This window comes from Lepisma saccharinum, chromosome 24, assembly GCF_977018435.1.
Source record: "Lepisma saccharinum chromosome 24, izLepSacc3.1, whole genome shotgun sequence".
Lineage (NCBI taxonomy): Eukaryota > Metazoa > Arthropoda > Insecta > Zygentoma > Lepismatidae > Lepisma > Lepisma saccharinum.
The window spans coordinates 16,359,599-16,380,090 of record NC_139252.1 but is presented as its reverse complement, the minus strand read 5'-3'; the positions used below and the strand labels follow the sequence as shown (position 1 = coordinate 16,380,090).

The 20,492-nt window shown below is 32.1% G+C and overlaps 2 pseudogenes; one reads left to right on the top strand and one right to left on the bottom strand.

Moving 5' to 3' along the window:
• The first annotated feature begins 1,847 nt into the window (after positions 1-1,847).
• Positions 1,848-3,261, top strand: LOC145978116 (NADH-ubiquinone oxidoreductase chain 5 pseudogene; annotated as a pseudogene).
• Positions 3,262-4,407: 1,146 nt separating this feature from the next.
• LOC145978254 (cytochrome c oxidase subunit 3 pseudogene) lies at positions 4,408-5,184 on the bottom strand (annotated as a pseudogene).
• Positions 5,185-20,492: the final 15,308 nt, after the last annotated feature.

Here is a 20,492-nt window from a genome sequence, read left to right as displayed (position 1 = left end):
ATTAATTGTATTTTAATATCAAGGAGTAGTTTAATAAAAATATTGGCTTTGGGAGCTAATGATGATATAATTATATCTTCCTTGATGTTTTTAGAATTATTAATTCATTTATGATTTACAAGACCATTGTTTTTATTAAACTATAAAAACTTATGTTAAGAGTATTATTTATATTAATTATTTTATTTATTAGATTTTTATGTTTTATTTCTCAACGTAGGCATTTATTAGTAACTCTATTAAGACTTGAATTTATTGTGTTATCCTTATATTTATATATAACTTATTATTTTATTAATAATCAGGAAGAAGCTTATTTTTGTTTATTATTTATTTCATTTTGTGTATGTGAGGGAGCTCTTGGTTTATCTGTTATAGTATCAGTTACACGTACTCATGGTAATGATTATTTTAATTCTTTTGTATTACTAAAAGGTTAAAATATATTTTTTATTTTATATTTTTAATCCTTTTGAGATTTAATAGTTCTTTATGAATATTGGTTCAAATTTCTATTGTTTTTGGTTGTTTTTTGTTTTTATTAATAGTGTGATTTGGTATCGGAGTATGGGGGGTTGGTTATTTTATTGGCTTAGATGTGATGTCTTACTCTTTAATTTTACTTAGTATTTGAATTATTTTTTTAATAATAGTGGCTAGAAATAGTATTATATCTATTTATTTTTATCCTTGTAGATTTATGTTTTTGTTAATTATTTTATTATTATTATTAATATTAACTTTTATAAGAATAAATTTTTTTTTATTTTATTTGTTTTTTGAGGGATCATTAGTACCCACTTTATTTTTAATTTTAGGGTGAGGATATCAACCAGAGCGAGTACAAGCGGGGGTATATTTACTTTTTTATACATTACTTGCTTCTTTACCTCTTTTGGTTGGTATTTTTATGTTAAATTATAAAGTGGGTGGTCTATATATATATATATTTAGATATATTAATATTGATATAAATTATTTTGTTTGATATATTAGAATGGTGTTTGCTTTTTTAGTAAAAATACCTATATTTTTGGTTCATTTGTGATTACCTAGGGCTCATGTTGAGGCACCAGTTAGTGGGTCTATAATTTTGGCCGGAATTTTATTAAAGCTTGGAGGATATGGGATTTTGCGAATTATTTCTTGTATTGAGAGATTAGCTATAAAATATAATATTTTTTGATTTGGTATTAGAGTTGTTGGAATTTGAATAATTAGTCTTGTTTGTATACGTCAAATTGATTTAAGGGCCTTGGTTGCATATTCATCTGTAGCACACATAGGTCTTGTTTTAATAGGGATTATAACTATAGGAGCATGAGGGATAAATGGTGGCCTTACTTTAATAGTAGCACATGGTCTTTGTTCTTCTGGGATATTTTGTCTAGTAAATATTACTTATGAACGATTAGGTAGTCGTAGTATATTAATTAATAGGGGAATAATTAATTATATTCCTAGATTATCTTTATGATGATTTATATTAAGAATTACTAATATGGCTGCCCCTCCATCTATTAACCTGTTGGGTGAAATTAGTTTATTAAATAGAATTATTGGGTGATCCTACTTTAGTTTTGTAGGTGTTGCATTACTTTCTTTTTTAAGTGCTGGTTATACTTTATATTTATATTCTTATACTCAGCATGGAATATATTATTCTGGTGTATTTTCTTGCTGAAGAAGTAATATTCGTGAATATTTATTATTATTTTGTCATTCATTTCCATTAAATTTTTTAATTATTTTTTGTTCTCCAATATTTCATTGAATTTAAAATATTTAAGTAGTTTAAGTAGAATAGTAAGTTGTGGACTTAGTGGTAACTAAAAGTTCTTAAATCAATGGTTTTTAATTTTTTTATTACAAGTATAATATCAATTATTTTATTGATTAGTAGAATAATTTTATTATTATTAGGGATAATATTTTTAATTAAGGATGTTACAATTTTTATTGAGTGAAATATTGTTAATTTGAATAGTTCTAGTATTATTATAACAATATTATTTGATTGAATATCTTTAATTTTTATAGGCTTAGTTATATATATTTCTTCTATGGTTATTAATTATAGAGGTTCTTATATAGAGGGGGACTATAATATAAATCGATTTATTATTTTAGTTTTATTATTTGTTGGATCTATAATGTTTTTAATTATTTCTCCTAATATTATTAGAATTATTTTAGGATGGGATGGCCTAGGATTAGTTTCTTACTGTCTAGTAATTTATTATCAGAATGTTCGTTCCTATTCTGCTGGAATACTAACTGCTCTGTCCAATCGAATTGGTGATGTATTTATTTTATTATCTATTGCTTGAATATTAAACTATGGTAGATGAAATTATATTTATTATTTATGATTAATTTCTGATTTTGATATAATATTAATTACTAGATTTATTATTATTGCTGGAATAACAAGGAGTGCACAAATTCCGTTTTCTGCATGGTTGCCGGCAGCTATAGCTGCACCAACCCCAGTTTCTGCATTAGTTCATTCTTCTACTTTGGTTACTGCTGGGGTTTATTTATTAATTCGTTTTGGAGATATATTGATATATACTGTTCTTGGTAGGGTACTTTTATTATTATCGGGGCTAACTATATTTATAGCTGGGGTTGGTGCTAATTTTGAATATGATTTAAGGAAAATTATTGCTTTATCTACATTAAGACAACTTGGGTTAATAATATTAACATTATCTATGGGATTAAAGGAGTTATCATTTTTTCACTTGTTGACGCACGCTATATTTAAGTCTTTATTGTTTTTATGTGCTGGTGTAGTAATTCATGTTATAGGTGATGTTCAGGATATTCGTTGTATGGGGGGTTTAATTAATAAAATGCCAATAACTATTTCTTGTATAATAATTTCTAGTCTTGCCCTATGTGGAATACCATTTTTGGCTGGATTTTATTCTAAGGATTTAATTTTGGAAATATTAAGTATATCTTCTTTTAATTTAGTAATATTTGTTTTATTATGAATTTCTACGGGTATAACCATAGCTTATAGTTTTCGATTAAATTATTATTTAGTTGGTAAATCTTATAGAGGTACATCATTTCAATTCTTTTCTGATGATGGGGGGTGAGGTATATTTAAAGGTATTATTATTATTATTATTATTATCTGTTGTTGGTGGTTCTGGATTAATATGATTAATTTTTCCTTCTGTTTTTGTTATTATTATTCCTTTTAAGTTGAAGATAGGGGCAGTTATTTGTATTTTATTGGGAGGGTGAATTGGATATAATATTACATCTTTCTTGTTCGAAGTTTATCCATTTTTTAATAATAAAATAGTATACTATTTATTAGGAGGAATATGATTTTTACCTTATTTATCCTCTGGTGGATTAATTGGTAGTTCATTTATTACTGGAGGTATATATATTAAGGCTATTGATTATGGATGAAGTGAACTTATGGAGGGGCAGGGAGTATATAAATATATAAGGAGTGGTTCTTTAAATATCCAACTAATACATTCTAACTATTTTAATATTTATTTTATATTTTCATTTTTAATAGTAATTTTATTAATAATTTATGTGTGTTTATATAGCTTATTAAAGCATAATATTGAAGTTATTAGGAAGAATAAAATAATTCTGTAAACACTTCTTGAACTTATTTAAAGTCCAGCTTTATCATGAAAAGATAATGTAATTTTATACTAAAGAAATATTGTGAAGAGTATTAATGGAATTTCACCACTAAAGATGGAAGTTAGCAGCCCCCACTTAATAAGATACCCCTTAACTGAGGAAATAATCCTAATTTTATTATTAACATTAATATGCCGCCTTTCTTTGGCTTCAGTCAAGTAAGCAAGGGTAATATATACCAATTTATTCAGGTCGAAGCTGATTGCTTTTGCTTCTTGCTTAATAAAGTAAATTGAATTATTCAATACCTTTTGAATGCAACTCAAATGTTATTATTAACTATTACTCCAGCATGCTCATTCTAGTGATCCTTGGGTTCATTCATGATATAAACCTAAAAGTAAAATTAATAGGAATAGGAGTCTAACACATAGTCAATATATTAATTTTGAATTAGTAATAATAACTGTTATTGGTAATAGTAATACGATTTCTACATCAAAAATTAGAAAAATTACTGCAATTAGAAAAAAATTTATAGAGAATGGAATTCGTGCTGAGGATTTTGGGTCAAATCCACATTCAAACGGTGATCTTTTTTCTCGGTCTGTAATTATTTTTTTTTATAGTAATGTGGATAATATTATTACAATTGATGTGATTATTATAATTAATAATGAGGTACTTACGATTACATTAATTATTTACTTTATTTTATTATAATCTTTTTAATTGGAAGTTAAGTGTACTTTAAATATACTAAGTAAATTATCTACCTCATCAATAAATTGAAATATAAAGGAATAATCATACTACATCTACGAAATGTCAATATCATGCTGCTGCTTCAAACCCGAAGTGATGTGTTGGTGAAAAATGACATAAGATGTGTCGAGCTAAGCATACCCCTAGGAAGGTTGATCCAATAATAACATGTAGTCCGTGAAATCCTGTTGCTATAAAGAATGTGGATCCATATACTGCATCAGCAATAGTAAATGGGGATTCATAATATTCATATGCTTGAAAAATAGTAAAATATACTTCTAATATTAATGTTAATATAAGTGCTTGCATTGTATGTGAATGGTTTTTTTCTAATAGTCCATGGTGTGCTCATGTTACTGTTACTCCTGAGGCTAGCAGAATTGCTGTATTTAATAAAGGTACTTGTATTGGATTAAATGGAGTAATCCCCCTTGGTGGTCATAATATTCCTAGTTCAATTGTCGGGGATAAGCTTCTATGGAAAAATGCTCAAAAGAATGATACAAAAAATAGTACTTCTGAAATAATAAATAAAATTATACCTCATCGTAGTCCTATTATAACTTGATTTGTATGTAATCCTTGATATGTTCCTTCTCGTGAAATATCTCGCCATCATTGAATTATTGTAAGGAGTATAGTTGTTATCCCTATTATTAATAGTACTATATTTTGTTGGTGAAATCATCTAATTATCCCTGTTGTTAATATTATTGCTCTAATGGCTCCTGTTGCTGGTCATGGGCTTTGATCTGCTAAGTGATATGGGTGATTTTGATTTGTTGACATTAGTTATTTTGATTCTCTAGAATAAATAGCAATTAATAAGGCAAATACATAAGACTGAATAAATGCTACGGCTGTTTCTATAATAATTAATATAATTTGTGCTAAAATTAGTATTGAAAGCCCAATAATTTCTAATATTGTTCCTGTATTTCCAATTATTGATATTATTAAGTGTCCAACTATTATGTTGGCTACTAATCGTACTGATAGAGTTATTGGACGAATTAGATTTCTAATGATTTCAATACCTACTATAATTGGTATTAATAGTGTTGGCACACCTTCCGGTACTAGGTGTGCTAATATATATTTTGTATTATTAATTCACCCGAATAGTATAAATGATAATCATATTGGTAGGGCTAGGGTTAGAGTAAAAACTAAGTGACTTGATCTAGTAACTACATAGGGTAATAATCCTATTGAATTATTAAATAAGATTATTGAAAATATACTAATAAATATTAGAGTTCTTCCTTGGTGACTAATTATTCCTAAAAATGTTTTAAACTCTTCATGTAATTTTACTATTATTATATTAAATAACATAGAGGTTCGTGACTGTATTAATCAAAATGGGGCTGGAATTATTAATAATCCCAAGAATGTTCTTATTCAATGTAGTGATATATTTATAATTGATGATGTTGGGTCGAATGATGAGAATAATCTTGTTATCATTTTCAGTATTTAATTTTTGGTTTATTTTCTATTTTAAAATTGTTATTATTTAATAATTTATTATAATTATAATAGTTGACAATTGAAAATAAAAAATAAATTAATATAAATATTGTGAATAAAATAATTCAGTTTAATGAATATATTTGTGGAATAAAAAAGTATCTACAAGGATAATTTAGGTTTGACATTCCTATGTTATATATTAACTAACTCTTTTCATTAGAAGTAGTTGTTATATTACCATTTTGTGGTTTAAGAGACCATTACTTACTTTTCAGTCATCTAATGATTCTTGTATAATTTTTATTAATCAATTAATAAAAGATTTGTGAGTTGTAGTTTCAACAATAATTGGTATAAATCTATGATTAGATCCACAAATTTCTGAACATTGTCCAAAAAATTGACCAATTCGACTAATATTTACCCCTGCCTGATTAAGTCGTCCTGGAGTGGCATCTTTCTTAATTCCTATGGATGGCATGGCTCATGAATGTAATACATCTGCAGATGTAGTTAGTACTCGAATATCTATATTAATTGGTAATACTGTTCGATTATCTACATCTAATAATCGAAACGAGTCTAAAGATATTTCATTTGTTGGGGCTATATATGAATCAAATTCTGCTTTTATAAAATCGGAGTATTCATAACTTCAGTATCATTGATGCCCAATAGTTTTAAGAGTTAATGAAGGTTGATTAATTTCATCTAACAAGTATAATAAACGTAGAGAGGGTAGGGCAATAAAAACTAGGGTAATTGCTGGTATAATTGTTCATATTGTTTCTAATGTTTGTCCTTCTAAAAGTATTCGATTTGTTAATTTGTTATTAAATAATGATGCTATTAAATATCCTACTAATACTGTAATTATAATTAAAATTAATATTGTGTGGTCATGGAAAAATATTATTTGTTCTATTAATGGGGAGGATCTATCTTGTAATCCTATTTGATTTCAGGTTGCCACTTTTAAGTAAGAGACACCCCTTATATTTGAAGCTTAAATTCAATGCACTTCTCTGCCACCTTAAAAATTAGTTGTTAGTAAGTAGTATTGGAAGTTCTGAATACGTATGTTCAGAAGGAGGTGATATTTGATATCATTCAATTGATGATGTTTGTTGTAGATTAAATAATGTTGGTCGGGCGCTTGTCATACCTTCTCAGGTAATAAAAATTATAATGATTACTGCTGTAAATGATAAGATTGATCCTAATCTTGAAACAATATTTCATATTGTATATGCATCTGGATAATCCGAATATCGTCGTGGTATTCCTCTTAATCCTAGAAAATGTTGTGGAAAGAATGTTAAGTTGACTCCAATAAATATTGAGATGAATTGAATTTTTAATCAATCTGGATTTATTATTACTCCTGTAAATAGTGGAAATCAATGTACTAGTCCTGCTATAATAGCAAATACTGCTCCTATAGACAGTACATAGTGAAAATGTGCTACAACATAGTATGTGTCATGTAGTACAATATCTAGTGATGAATTTGCTAATACTACTCCTGTTAATCCCCCTATTGTAAATAAGAAAATAAATCCTAATGCTCATAATATTGATGGGGAGTAATTAATTTGTGTTCCATGTAGTGTTGCAATTCATCTAAATACCTTAATTCCTGTTGGTACAGCAATAATTATTGTAGCTGCAGTAAAATATGCTCGTGTATCAACATCTATTCCTACAGTAAATATATGATGTGCCCATACAATAAATCCTAGGAATCCAATTGCTATTATTGCATAAATTATTCCAAGAACTCCAAATGTTTCTTTTTTACCTCTTTCTTGAGTTACAATATGTGAAATTATTCCAAATCCTGGTAGAATTAGGATATATACTTCTGGGTGTCCAAAGAATCAGAATAGGTGTTGATATAAGATTGGGTCTCCACCACCGGAGGGATCAAAAAATGAGGTATTTAAATTTCGATCTGTTAATAATATAGTAATTGCTCCTGCTAGAACTGGTAGTGATAATAATAGTAGAACTGCAGTAATTACTACTGACCATACAAATAATGGTACTCGTTCTATAGATATTCCTATAGTTCGTATATTAATTACTGTTGTAATAAAATTTACTGCCCCTAGAATAGAGGATACTCCTGCTAAATGTAATGAAAAAATCGATAAATCAACAGAGGCTCCAGCATGTGCAATTCCTGCAGATAGGGGAGGATACACTGTTCAACCAGTTTTTGCACCACTTTCTACAATTCTTCCTGATAATAGTAGAGTTAATGACGGGGGTAGTAGTCAAAATCTTATATTATTTAATCGTGGGAAGGCTATGTCCGGGGCTCCAATTATTAAAGGCACTAATCAGTTTCCAAATCCCCCAATTATAATGGGTATTACTATGAAAAAAATTATAATAAATGCGTGTGCAGTTACAATTACATTGTAGATTTGATCATCTCCAATTAAACTTCCTGGCTGGCCTAATTCTATACGGATTAAGATACTTAATGATGTTCCAACTATTCCTGATCATACTCCGAAAATTAAATATATTGTACCAATATCTTTATGGTTAGTAGAAAATAATCATCGTTGCAAGAATGAGATGACTGAAGTTATATAGGTGATAAACTGTAAATTTATTTATGAGTTTTAAACTCTCTCATTAAATTTTGGCTTTATAGTTAAGAATAATAATTTTGAACTGCAATTTCAGGGTGATACGTTGTATGTATTAAGGCCTAAAAGAATCCCCTTTATTTATGACTTTGAAGGTCATTAGTTTAAAATTAACTTAAGACCTTATAAAGATATATAAATTGGTTGAATTATAGGTAGTCCACACACTGAGAGAAAAATTGTAACTACCGATAATACTTGTTCTTTTAAATTTAATGGTTTGTTATTAATAATATTTCATATATTAGTTTTATAATTTATTAAAATTGATGTAAGTGAGGTTCGTAAGTAATAGTATAGGGTTAATAGTGATATACTAATTAGGATTATAATTATAACTAATTGCTTAAGGTTGGTTGTTTGGATAATAACTATTCATTTTGGTAAAAATCCTAGTAGGGGTGGTAGCCCACCAAGAGATAGTATTGATATGAATAAGGACATTTTTTTGATGGGGGAAATTTTAATATAAACACTTGATGGACGTAGTATGTTTTGTTTATTGAAAATAAAATAATGGTAGAGGTGGTTATAAGGACGTATAGTAGTAAATATATTAACCAGGTGTTATCTTCTGATGTTATTCTTAGGATAATTCATGATATGCGGTTAATTGATGAAAAGGCTATAATTTTTCGTAACGAGGTTTGATTTAATCCTCCAATTGCTCCAATAATTGCTGATGTTCTAATTGTTAAAATTAGAATTATGCTTAAATTGTCAATTACATAACTAAGTAATGTTGATGGAGCAATTTTTTGAATAGTTGTTATTACTAGACAGTTAATTCATGTTATTCCTTCTATAACTTCTGGTATTCAAATGTGAAATGGAGCTGCTCCTATTTTTATTAATAAAGCTATAGTCAGAAGTTGGGTTTGTATATTGGAATTTGCAGCATTAATTATAATTAATGCTGCGGCCAAAATTATTGATGAAGCTAATGCTTGAATTAGGAAGTATTTAAGTGATGCTTCTGTATTTCGTTGATTATTTGGTGTAGAAATTAATGGAATAAAAGATATTAAATTAATTTCTAAGCCTATTCAGGCTCCATATCATGAGGTGGAAGAAATAGAAAGGAGGGTTCCTATTGTGAGGGTCAATAGGAATATTATTTTCTTGGGGGTTGTGAGTATTAAAAAGGGAAGGATTAATTATAGACCTTCATATGTGGGGTATGAGCCCTCTAGCTTAATTAGCTTACCTTTTTACTATATTTTGGTGTATGATGCATTATGGGGTTTGATACCATTGGAGAAAGTTTAATTCTTTCAGTTATAAGAATTCATTTTTTATTGAAAATAAATTAATAAGAACATGTTAAATTTCATGTATACTTTACCCTATCATGGTAATCCTTTTTCAGACATCTTATTTATAAAAAAATTATAATAGTGGGCTAATAATATTATTTATTAGACTTTTATTCTTATGATTAATAAGTAGAACCTATTTATTAAATAATATAAAATACTTCAGAATTGCTTTTAATTTTATCCAATTTTTTTTAAGTTTTTGTAGTCTAACTTAAAGTAATTGACTTAATTAACATGTCATTTTAATACTTATTGAGTCTAGAGAAAAAAGAAGTTAATATATCTATATAGAACACAATTTTGAATGGAAAAAAAATTGTGTTCTATATAGTATGGGAAAGTGAGTAAAAATAAAAAGGGAGGAAATTTTCGTGAGATAATTTCTAATTATAATTTAATTTAATATAATACATATTATGTAATAGTAAGGAACCTCTCTTTATATTTTAAAACTAAAGTTTTATTCTAGCTTAAATCTCCCTAGTTAAATTTTACATATGTATTTATTAAAGAGAGGTAAAACTTCCGCCAATTTTTTATGGGTTGAGACGGTATATTTGGATTTAGTTCGCAGTGTGTGGGTTTGTTTAATTTTAATGTAAATTAGATTACAGGATTTTAAATTTTAATATTTATTTTGTCCGGCTAAATTCGTGCCAGCTGCCGCGGTTAGACGTGGGGACATAAGTGGAGAGTTGTTGGCTTAATTGTAGTAATAATTGATTTTTGGTTGTTTATATTTTATTTATTAGGTGAAATTTTTAATATAATTTGTTCTTTATTTTTATTAATTCTATAAAGGTGATATATTAAACTAGGATTAGATACTCTATTATTATCATTGTGAATTTGGTTTGAGTAGTATTAGTTATGATCTTGAAACTCAAAGAATTTGGCGGTGCTTTATTCTATTTAGAGGAACCTGTCCCGTAATCGATATTCCGCGTTTTATTTGGCCTATTATTGTAAAATATCAGTTTGTATACCGCCGTAATTTGAATATTTAAATATATATATATTCTTTTTTTCTATTGGAATATATTTCAGGTCAAGGTGCAGCTTATTAGTGGGTGGGGATGGGTTACATTATGTTGATTTGGATAATATATTGGAATTATATTTGAAATTGGATTTAATTGTAATAGTAGGTGGAATGGGCGATTCTGGAAGGGTCCTTTGACCTACTTTTTATTTTACGACGTTTTACGCACTAAACTAACCTACAATGAGAGAAAAATGGACAGAAAAAGCTCTGGCATCACTTTTTAAGCTATTTTTTATCCCATTTCAAAATGTTGCTCTTATGCTACCTCGTCCTTTGACCTACTTTTGAAATGACTTACGATATTTTCCTATAAGGAGGCTGTTTCTTCTTACTGTAAGCTCGCTCAGTGTAATCTACTACGACCTGCTAATAGGCTTCTGCTCTCAGCGTAATCCGTTTTACGCACTAAACTAACCTACAATGAGAGAAAAAATGAACAGAAAAAGCTCTGGCATTATTTTTTAAGCTATTCTTTATCCTATTTCAAATGTTGCTCTTATGCTAACTCATTCTTTGACCTACTTTTTATTTTACGACGTTTTACGCACTAAACTAACCTACAATGAGAGAAAAATGAACAGAAAAAGCTCTGGCATTATTTTTAAAGCTATTTTTTATCCTATTTCAAATGTTGCTCTTATGCTAACTCATTTTTTGATCTATTTTTTATTTTACGATGTTTTATGCACTAAACTAACCTACAATGAGAGAAAAATGAACAGAAAAAGCTCTGGCATCACTTTTTAAGCTATTTTTTACCTCCTGCAAATCTTGCTCTTATGCTAACTCGTCCTTTGACCTACTTTTGAAATGACTTATGACATTTTCCTATAAGGCTGCCTCTTCTTACTGTAAGGTCCCCCTCAGTGTAATCTACTACAACCTGCTAATAGGCTTCTGGTCTCAGCGTAATCTGTTTTTTATGCACTAAACTAACCTACAATGAGAGAAAAATGGAGAGAAGAAGCTCTAGTATTATTTTTTAAGCTATTTTTTTACTTCTTGCTCTTATGCTAACATCGCCTTGTGACCTATTTTTGAAATGACTTACGACATTTTCCTATAAGGCTGCTGTCTCCTCTTATCAGCGTAATCTACCACGACCTTGCTCTCAGCGTAATCTGCCACGATGTTTTGTTTTTTAAAACTCATGTGTGATCTTCTACAATGTGTGTGTGTGTGTGATAATCAAAATTATTTTTGTTAAGGAAATCCCTGGCCCCCCAAAAAAGAAAATATCCCGCCAGGGGTGCGTGGTGCCCAACACAGTTCTAATGGCCACGGCTATCAAAGCCATGCCTCTGTAGAGTTTCATGTGTTTTTTTTTCTCAAAAATCCTATGGGACACCTCTGTTTATCAAAAATTCGAGATATTTGCAATTTAACGCAGGACTTGGAAAATTTTCGATTGATGAAAAAAATTGGTTCCATGACGACCTATGTTTATTTTGGTATGGGAGGACAGAGAACACCTAGACGATGCTAACGCAAGAAATCCCAGCTCTCTATGATCATCCTTTTGAAAGTTACGAGCGATGAAAAAAATATTTTGGCAATTGGCCCACCCTTGACCCAGGACCTCTAAAAAAATTTTGTACATGTACTCTGCATCACCAATATCGACAAAAGGGTCAATGGGGAGGATTTTTGCACTATCTCTCTCTCTCACTGTTTTTTTTTCCCAGGTATTTGAAATTTAACGCAGGACTTGGAAAATTTTTCGACAGATGGGGGTCAAATTTGGTTCCATGACAACCTATGTTTATTTTGTTAGAAGATCAAAAAAGACACCGAGACTCGACCAACGCACTAAACCCGACCTTTCTATGACTATTTGTTCAAAAGTTACGAGTGATCAAAATTTTGGAGGGTGGGCTAACTTCTTACCCCTTGACCCCAGGACCACCAAAACTTGGTACACGTATTCTATACCTCCAAAATCGACAGGGGGGAGTAGCTTCGCTACCGGGATGGGGGTGTTTTTCGATATATTTTTTCGATAACTCTTACTATTTTCGAGATATTTGCAATTTAAAATATTTTTAACGCTGTGGACTTAGAAAATTTTCGATTGATGAAAAAAAAAATGGTTCCATGACGACCTATGTTTATTTTGGTATGGGAGGACAGAGGACACCGAGACCCGACCGACACACTAAACCCGACCTCTCTATGCGTACTCTACGTTACCAAAAAAAAAAATCTCCCCTTGTCGATAAGTCGTCATGTTGTAATCAAAGGGTCCTGGTTCGATACCTACTGGATTCCGATTCTACTTTAAACTGTACGCCCAGTCCCCTGATTAACCTATCTGTGCATAGAGTAAACTTAAAAAGTCGGTCAATTATATTGTCGCGATTAAGGATTAAAAAAAAGAGGGGTGGGTGAAGTCAGATTCAAAGAGAATGCCATGTGATCATTTTGATTCAATAGCTCCGTCTAGTTTGCTGCACTTTTTGACTGCACTCATGCGTCTAGTTGGTTACACGGTGCAACCTACCTTGTTGATTTTGGGTGTCATGTAGTGTATTTGGTGTCTGCACCACGTCCTGGAGAGGTGTAATATGTAGTGTGGTGTATGACCACGTGGTGAGTAGTGGTTAACTAATCAAATGAATGTTTAAAGCAGCAGACAGGTATTTGTTGAATCTTCTGAACTTGAACACCGCTATTCGTCTACTTGGTTGAATGTTATTTCCTTTCACCAGCCTGACACCGGGATATACCTGCACTGCATGTAGTGTCAAAGAAGTGCAGCGTACTAGACGAGGATATTAAATTGCTCTGTTGTAAATGAGATGCATGATGTTCTCTCGTAAGTTGTTAATATGAATTGATGTTACTGTGAAGAAACTGAAGGCAGAATAACGCCAACGCTATCTGGACTTGTTTAGTTAATTCAAGATAGTCGCGACAAACGTAAACGGGCTGTGCAGGACTTGGAATTTTTTTTTCGTTTGATGAAAATTTTGGTTCTATGATGACCTATACTAAATTTTTGGTATGGGAGGACAGAGGATACCGAGACTCGACCAATACACTAAACCCCAGACCTCTCTACGGCTACATGTTCGGAAGTTACGAGTGATTAAAAGTTTCGGGAGGGTGTGTGCAAACATCCCTTACCCTTGAACTCAGGACCACCAAACTTTGGCGTACATACGCTACATCCCCAAAATCGACAAGGGGTGGTGTTTGGGGAGATTTTTCGATTTATTTTCGCGCAATCTCTCACCGTTTTCGAGTTATTTGCAATTTTTAATGCTGGACTTGGAAAATTTTCGACAGAGGGGTGGGGGGGGGGGTTCAACCATGATAACTTATGTTTATTTTGTTAGGAGCCAATGCTAACGCATGTCTCTACGATGATCCTATCGAAAAAAAAATTGACAATTGGCCCACCCTTGACCTCCAAATTTCGTACATGTACTCTACATCACCAAAATCGACAAGGGGGTCGACCCTATCTTCTGCACAACTCTGACGTGTACGTCCTGTTTCGCGAAGAGTCGACAACCTTCCACAGCTGTTTGTATTATATTACATCAGATATTATATTGCATGAGTGAGTTGGCTGTGTGTATAAAGACTAGTTTCAGACATGGACGCGAATATAATGCTATGATAATTAGCTGCTGTCCAAAGTTATTGCATAACTTAAAATATTTATATATAAAAAAAGGATATTTATTGCACTGTGCTTTCTAGCGAAGGTATTATTGTAAACGATATTGTTTGTAAATGTGGAAAGTTAGAAGCTCAGTCCCCGGCCTATCAATGATAAAAAATTTCATCACGGACAGCAACCAAAAAGGGCGTGCATGTCACAAAAGCATTGTCATATGGACTGACGATTATTATTTAAAAAAAAAAAAAAAAAAAAAAAAAAACAGACCTAGTTATGATGGGTTATAACCTGTACTGTCTTGCAATTGTTTTTGCTTATTTCAATGTCAGCGAGCGTGATATGAAACATGCATGCGAAGAAGGGAGGGAGACCATAACAAAATAATTCACACTTGGATTTCAATATTTTCGCTAGTCACGTTTCACCTCCTATCTAGAAGGATACTGGACGCTATTTTTTTTGAAGATGGCTAAAAGCGAGGGAAGGAGAGAAATGTTATTTTTTATCTTTTTGCCTGTGTGTGACGAAAATAGTTTTACATGCATACGGCTGTATCGTGATCTGCTTGAATCATCATCACGTCTGTGAGTTTTCAGTATTGCTGAATATATTTACATATCAACCAACGGTTATGAATTGCGTAGAAATTGGCTTTGTTAACGGTCCAGTGGCGAAGTTGGAAACAGAGAGCGCTCACATCAGACAGGTGCTCCTGGTATCTAAAGAAATGTCCCCTCTTACAGAAAAAAAAATGGAGTGTTAGAAAGGAAAGATGTTATACCCGAATGAACGGGGAGTCTCGAGCATCTTCCAATCCTCATCTTCGCGTTCAGCTAACGAGGAAAAAAAGAAACTTTACATATGGGGGACGCAACAGCTGCTGTACGGTATTGTCCATGGATGTTAAAACTTTTGTTTTTTTCTGAATAGACGGACATATCAGTGTTGCAATCTCCAAATGAGACCGGAGCTTATTATTATTATTATTATTTTTGGACAAGGGGATCAGATCAATGCATGGACTAAAACTTTTCTTCACATCAAAATAAAACAGAGGATTTTTTACTCCACTGCTTATTTATTATTGTAAAGAATGGGGTGCCGTGTCTTATTGTATAGTCTTCCAACAGCACACCTCGGGGCGTAAATTTCTGCTTCTTCATGTATGCAAAATGCACTTAACTTCTGTTGTGAAGCGAATGGAGAGTTTGTTTTGCTGCTGTGATTAAATACTAAACCAAAATCTTATTACATAACTTTGAAGTATATTTGTTAATACGATCTATATTATATCATCGCTATAGGTGGTCCATATTATGCGCAGGAGAATTTTTAAAAAAATGTCTTGTTTCTCGAACCTGTGATCTGTAGATTTGCTTTTGCTGGCAACAGAAACAGAAAATGGCACCATGTTATTCTATACTGATACAGGTGTACTGTAATCATAACAATTTTCTAGTAACAAAACAACATCTATGTCGGAAAGAAATGGTGGGGGACTTGTCTGTGTGGGGTCTTATTAACTACTTCACATCTGTACCCGCACAACTCATCGACTACAAGGCAACAATGTTAGGAAGTGTGTGCATGGTCCCAAAAATACAAATTTAAAATCACTAATGAGACATGAACTCCCTTCACTGGTGTGTATTTGAATATGCGAAAATGAGGTATTTTGAATAACCACAAAAAAGCTTGCAACGGTATAGAGAAGGGTCACAACTTCAAACTTTAGACGATTTTTGTTAATCTGCAAAGGCCCAGGGCGTACGGTAAATTGATTTTATTGAAAAGTATGCAGAAGCAGTGTTGGAAGCAGTTTGAAGACTGAAACGGCTATGGAAGGACACTTATTATAATGTTAATATTTCAGTATAATGTTTTCAGAATTGCTTTTCGATAATGTTCGGTACTTAATTTAATCAATTGTTAGACAAAACACACATTCGAATTCAAGGACGGAAAATATGAACAGCGAATGAATGCTTTAGAGTAGATGTGATATTTAAAGGAGGTGATATTTTTTTTTTTACTTTCTCAATTCAAACAAAAATTTATGAATATTATTATTATTGAATGGTTGGTTAGGTGCTCGGTTTACCTTGTCCCTCCGAACGAAAGATGGAATGTATACAAGCCTGTGCCTTCTAAGTTTATCGCGGCTATGAGGATGAATCGCGAAATGAAACGAACTGGAAACTTTCAATATATATATTTTTTATAACATGTTTCACTAAGGAGGTCAAATGACAAGTTGGATTGCTTTCTTTTTTATAACTTGTTAATTTTATTACGAACGAAGACAGAATGCATGGCACTTAATGCTGTAATGTTATTGATTAGATCATCGTTTATTTTGTCCGCATCGATTAATCTCCTTATGTTCTTCTTCTTCGTCTTCTCGTCGCGTCCATCTCTCCTGTTACCACAATCGAGACTTCTAGATTATCATTTCTCCTCCCTGCAATTTTAGAAATGTAATTTTTCATGATCATCCAGCGAACGCCGGAGACATTTCAGCAAAATGTCGATTATTCAATGGATGTTGTAAGGTTCCATGTTTGTTTGTTTTTTTCACTATCTCTTGTTTGGTCGATTTTGAATTTGGGAGTTATTTTTTTTTATTTTGCCTTTCGCGACATGTTCGACTATTCGTGACAATACGTTTCAACCTTTCTGTATAAACGTTGAAACGTTTCCTGCAAATCTTGCTCTTATGCTAACTCGTCCTTTGACCTACTTTTGAAATGACTTATGACATTTTCCTATAAGGCTGCCTCTTCTTACTGTAAGGTCCCCCTCAGTGTAATCTACTACAACCTTCTAATAGGCTTCTGGTCTCAGCGTAATCTGTTTTTTATGCACTAAACTAACCTACAATGAGAGAAAAATGGAGAGAAGAAGCTCTAGTATTATTTTTTAAGCTATTTTTTTACTTCTTGCTCTTATGCTAACATCGCCTTTTGACCTATTTTTGAAATGACTTACGACATTTTCCTATAAGGCTGCTGTCTCCTCTTATCAGCGTAATCTACCACGACCTTGCTCTCAGCGTAATCTGCCACGATGTTTTGTTTTTTAAAACTCATGTGTGATCTTCTACAATGTGTGTGTGTGTGTGATAATCAAAATTATTTTTGTTAAGGAAATCCCTGGCCCCAAAAAAAGAAAATATCCCGCCAGGGGTGCGTGGTGCCCAACACAGTTCTAATGGCCACGGCTATCAAAGCCATGCCTCTGTAGAGTTTCATGTGTTTTTTTTTCTCAAAAATCCTATGGGACACCTCTGTTTATAAAAAATTCGAGATATTTGCAATTTAACGCAGGACTTGGAAAATTTTCGATTGATGAAAAAAATTGGTTCCATGACGACCTATGTTTATTTTGGTATGGGAGGACAGAAAACACCTAGACGATGCTAACGCAAGAAATCCCAGCTCTCTATGATCATCCTTTCGAAAGTTACGAGCGATGAAAAAAATATTTTGGCAATTGGCCCACCCTTGACCCAGGACCTCTAAAAAAATTTTGTACATGTACTCTGCATCACCAATATCGACAAAAGGGTCAATGGGGAGGATTTTTGCACTATCTCTCACTCTCACTGTTTTTTTTTCCAGATATTTGAAATTTAACGCAGGACTTGGAAAATTTTTCGACAAATTTGGTTCCATGACAACCTATGTTTATTTTGTTAAAAGAGTATTAGCATTGAACGCGAATTTCTCGAAAAATCAAGTTATCATCGTGAAGTCAAAATGCAATAATTAGAACGCTTCTCAAGCTTTGAAAAGCATAATAATTCAACATTTTAATGAAAATCATCTCTGGCTTGCTTTGTAGAGAAATTGGGTTTCAAGTGAGTATTTGCATTTAACACGAATTTTTCGAAAGATCAAGTTTTAACCTATAGTCGAAATGTCAAAATTAAAACGTTTCTCAGGCTCTGAAAAACATAATGATTCAACATTCTAATGAAAATCAGCTCTGGCTTGCTCTGTAGAGAAAATTAGTTTCATACGAGTATTAGCATTGATCGCGAATTTCTCGAAAAATTAAGTTATCATCCTGTAGTCGAAATGTAATAATTAAAACGCTTCTCAAGCTCTGAAAAGCATAATAATTCAATATCTTAATAAAAATCATCTTGGCTTGGTTTGTAGAGAAAATGAGTTTACAACGAGTATTGGCATTGAACGCGAATTTCTCGAAAAATCAAGTTATCATCATGTAGTCGAAATGTAATATTTAAAACGCTTCTCAAGCTCTGAAAAACATAATAATTCAACAATTTAAAGAAAATCATCTCTGGCTTGCTCTGTAGAGAAAACAAGTATCAAGCGAGTATTAGCATTTAACGCGAATTTTTCGAAAAATCAAGTTTTGAACCTATAGTCGAAATGTCAGAATTAAAACGTTTCTCAGGCTCTGAAAAGCATAGTAATACAACATTCTAATGAAAATCAGCTCTGGGTTGCTCTGTAGAGAAAATGAGTTTATGTAGCTATTCTCTGTCTGTATTTAATTGGTACTAAATAATCACTGTCTGCTCCTCGACAGCTATCTGCTTGTAGTATATCAGAGGCATGTCTTCTGTCTATCAGCACATGGTCAATTTGGTTTTGTGTTACACCATCTGGTGAACACCATGTCATTTTCCTCACCTTCTTCCTTTGATGGCAGGTGCTTCCAATGACCATTAAGTAACACATAGTCAGATCTATCAGTCTCAGACCATTATCATTTGAAATTTCATGCAAACTTTCCTTTCCTATAGAGTCTTGGAATGCTTCTTCACGTCCAACCTTGGCATTAAAGTCACCCATTATTATCTTAATGTCATGTTTTGGTATACGATCGATTACCTGATCCAGCTGCTGGTAGAATCCATCCTTTTCATCTTCTTCTGCCTCTTCCGTTTCGGCATATACACATACTAAGGTAATGTTGAAGAACTTGGCTTTCATTCTCAGCGTACATAAGCTCTCATTTATTGGTTTGAATTTCTTTACTACAGTTTTATATTTATTGTTTAGTAGGAATCCTGTGCCACCTCTTGTATTTTCACTGCTTCCACTATACATTAATGTGTAATGCCCAGTAGATAACATTCCATTTCCTTGCCACCTGATCTCCTGCAATGCCGCTACTATTATTCTGTATTTCTTCATTTCCTCCTTTAGGTTTTCCAATGCACCTGGTTTACTTAATGTTCTAACATTCCGTGGCCAGGTATATATCATTCTTCCGTTTACGTAGTCCTTTAGCATGCCTGTGTCTTTCCATAGAATACGTCCGGCTATCATTGTTTCTGAGTTCCGCAACAATGATTGTTTTATGGGATAGGGTCGTTAGTTCCATGCTCAACCCCCAACCTGGAGGACCAAGGTTTGTATCAGGTTTGCTCCTTTATTTATTTATTTAAAGACATGACACTACACGCAAATGCCCATTTACAGTGACTTGTATTATAACACTGTTTGGTACACAAAATATGCAATCAGAATTTTTCAAAAAGTACAATAATATGATAATATGTGTTACAGTAATATAAAAATTATATGAAAGAGAAGTATAAAGTATTAACCTGACAGTTTGGGTTAGAACTTACACATGATAACCAAGAAAATAACCAAGGAAAAACATATGTACTGTTGCCAACACTACGGCTGAGGAATCCGCTCCATCCCCCTGGTAACCCTGAGGACGGGACTTAGGGACTATAGTGTAAGTCACCAACCCTGAGACCTTCTGTAAACAAACGGTCTCACCGATTCGATGTATCACTCCGCGTCAGCTGATTCATGACCGAAATCATCTGCCGTTACACTCATAGTTCGCCGCACCTATTCATTTTATATAAGAGCCTCTGAATGTGAGAACCCGCTCTCAAAACATCAAACGAATATGCAGCCGCATACATTGTTACTCTCCCGGTCATTCTCTCTTTCATAACCCTTAAAACT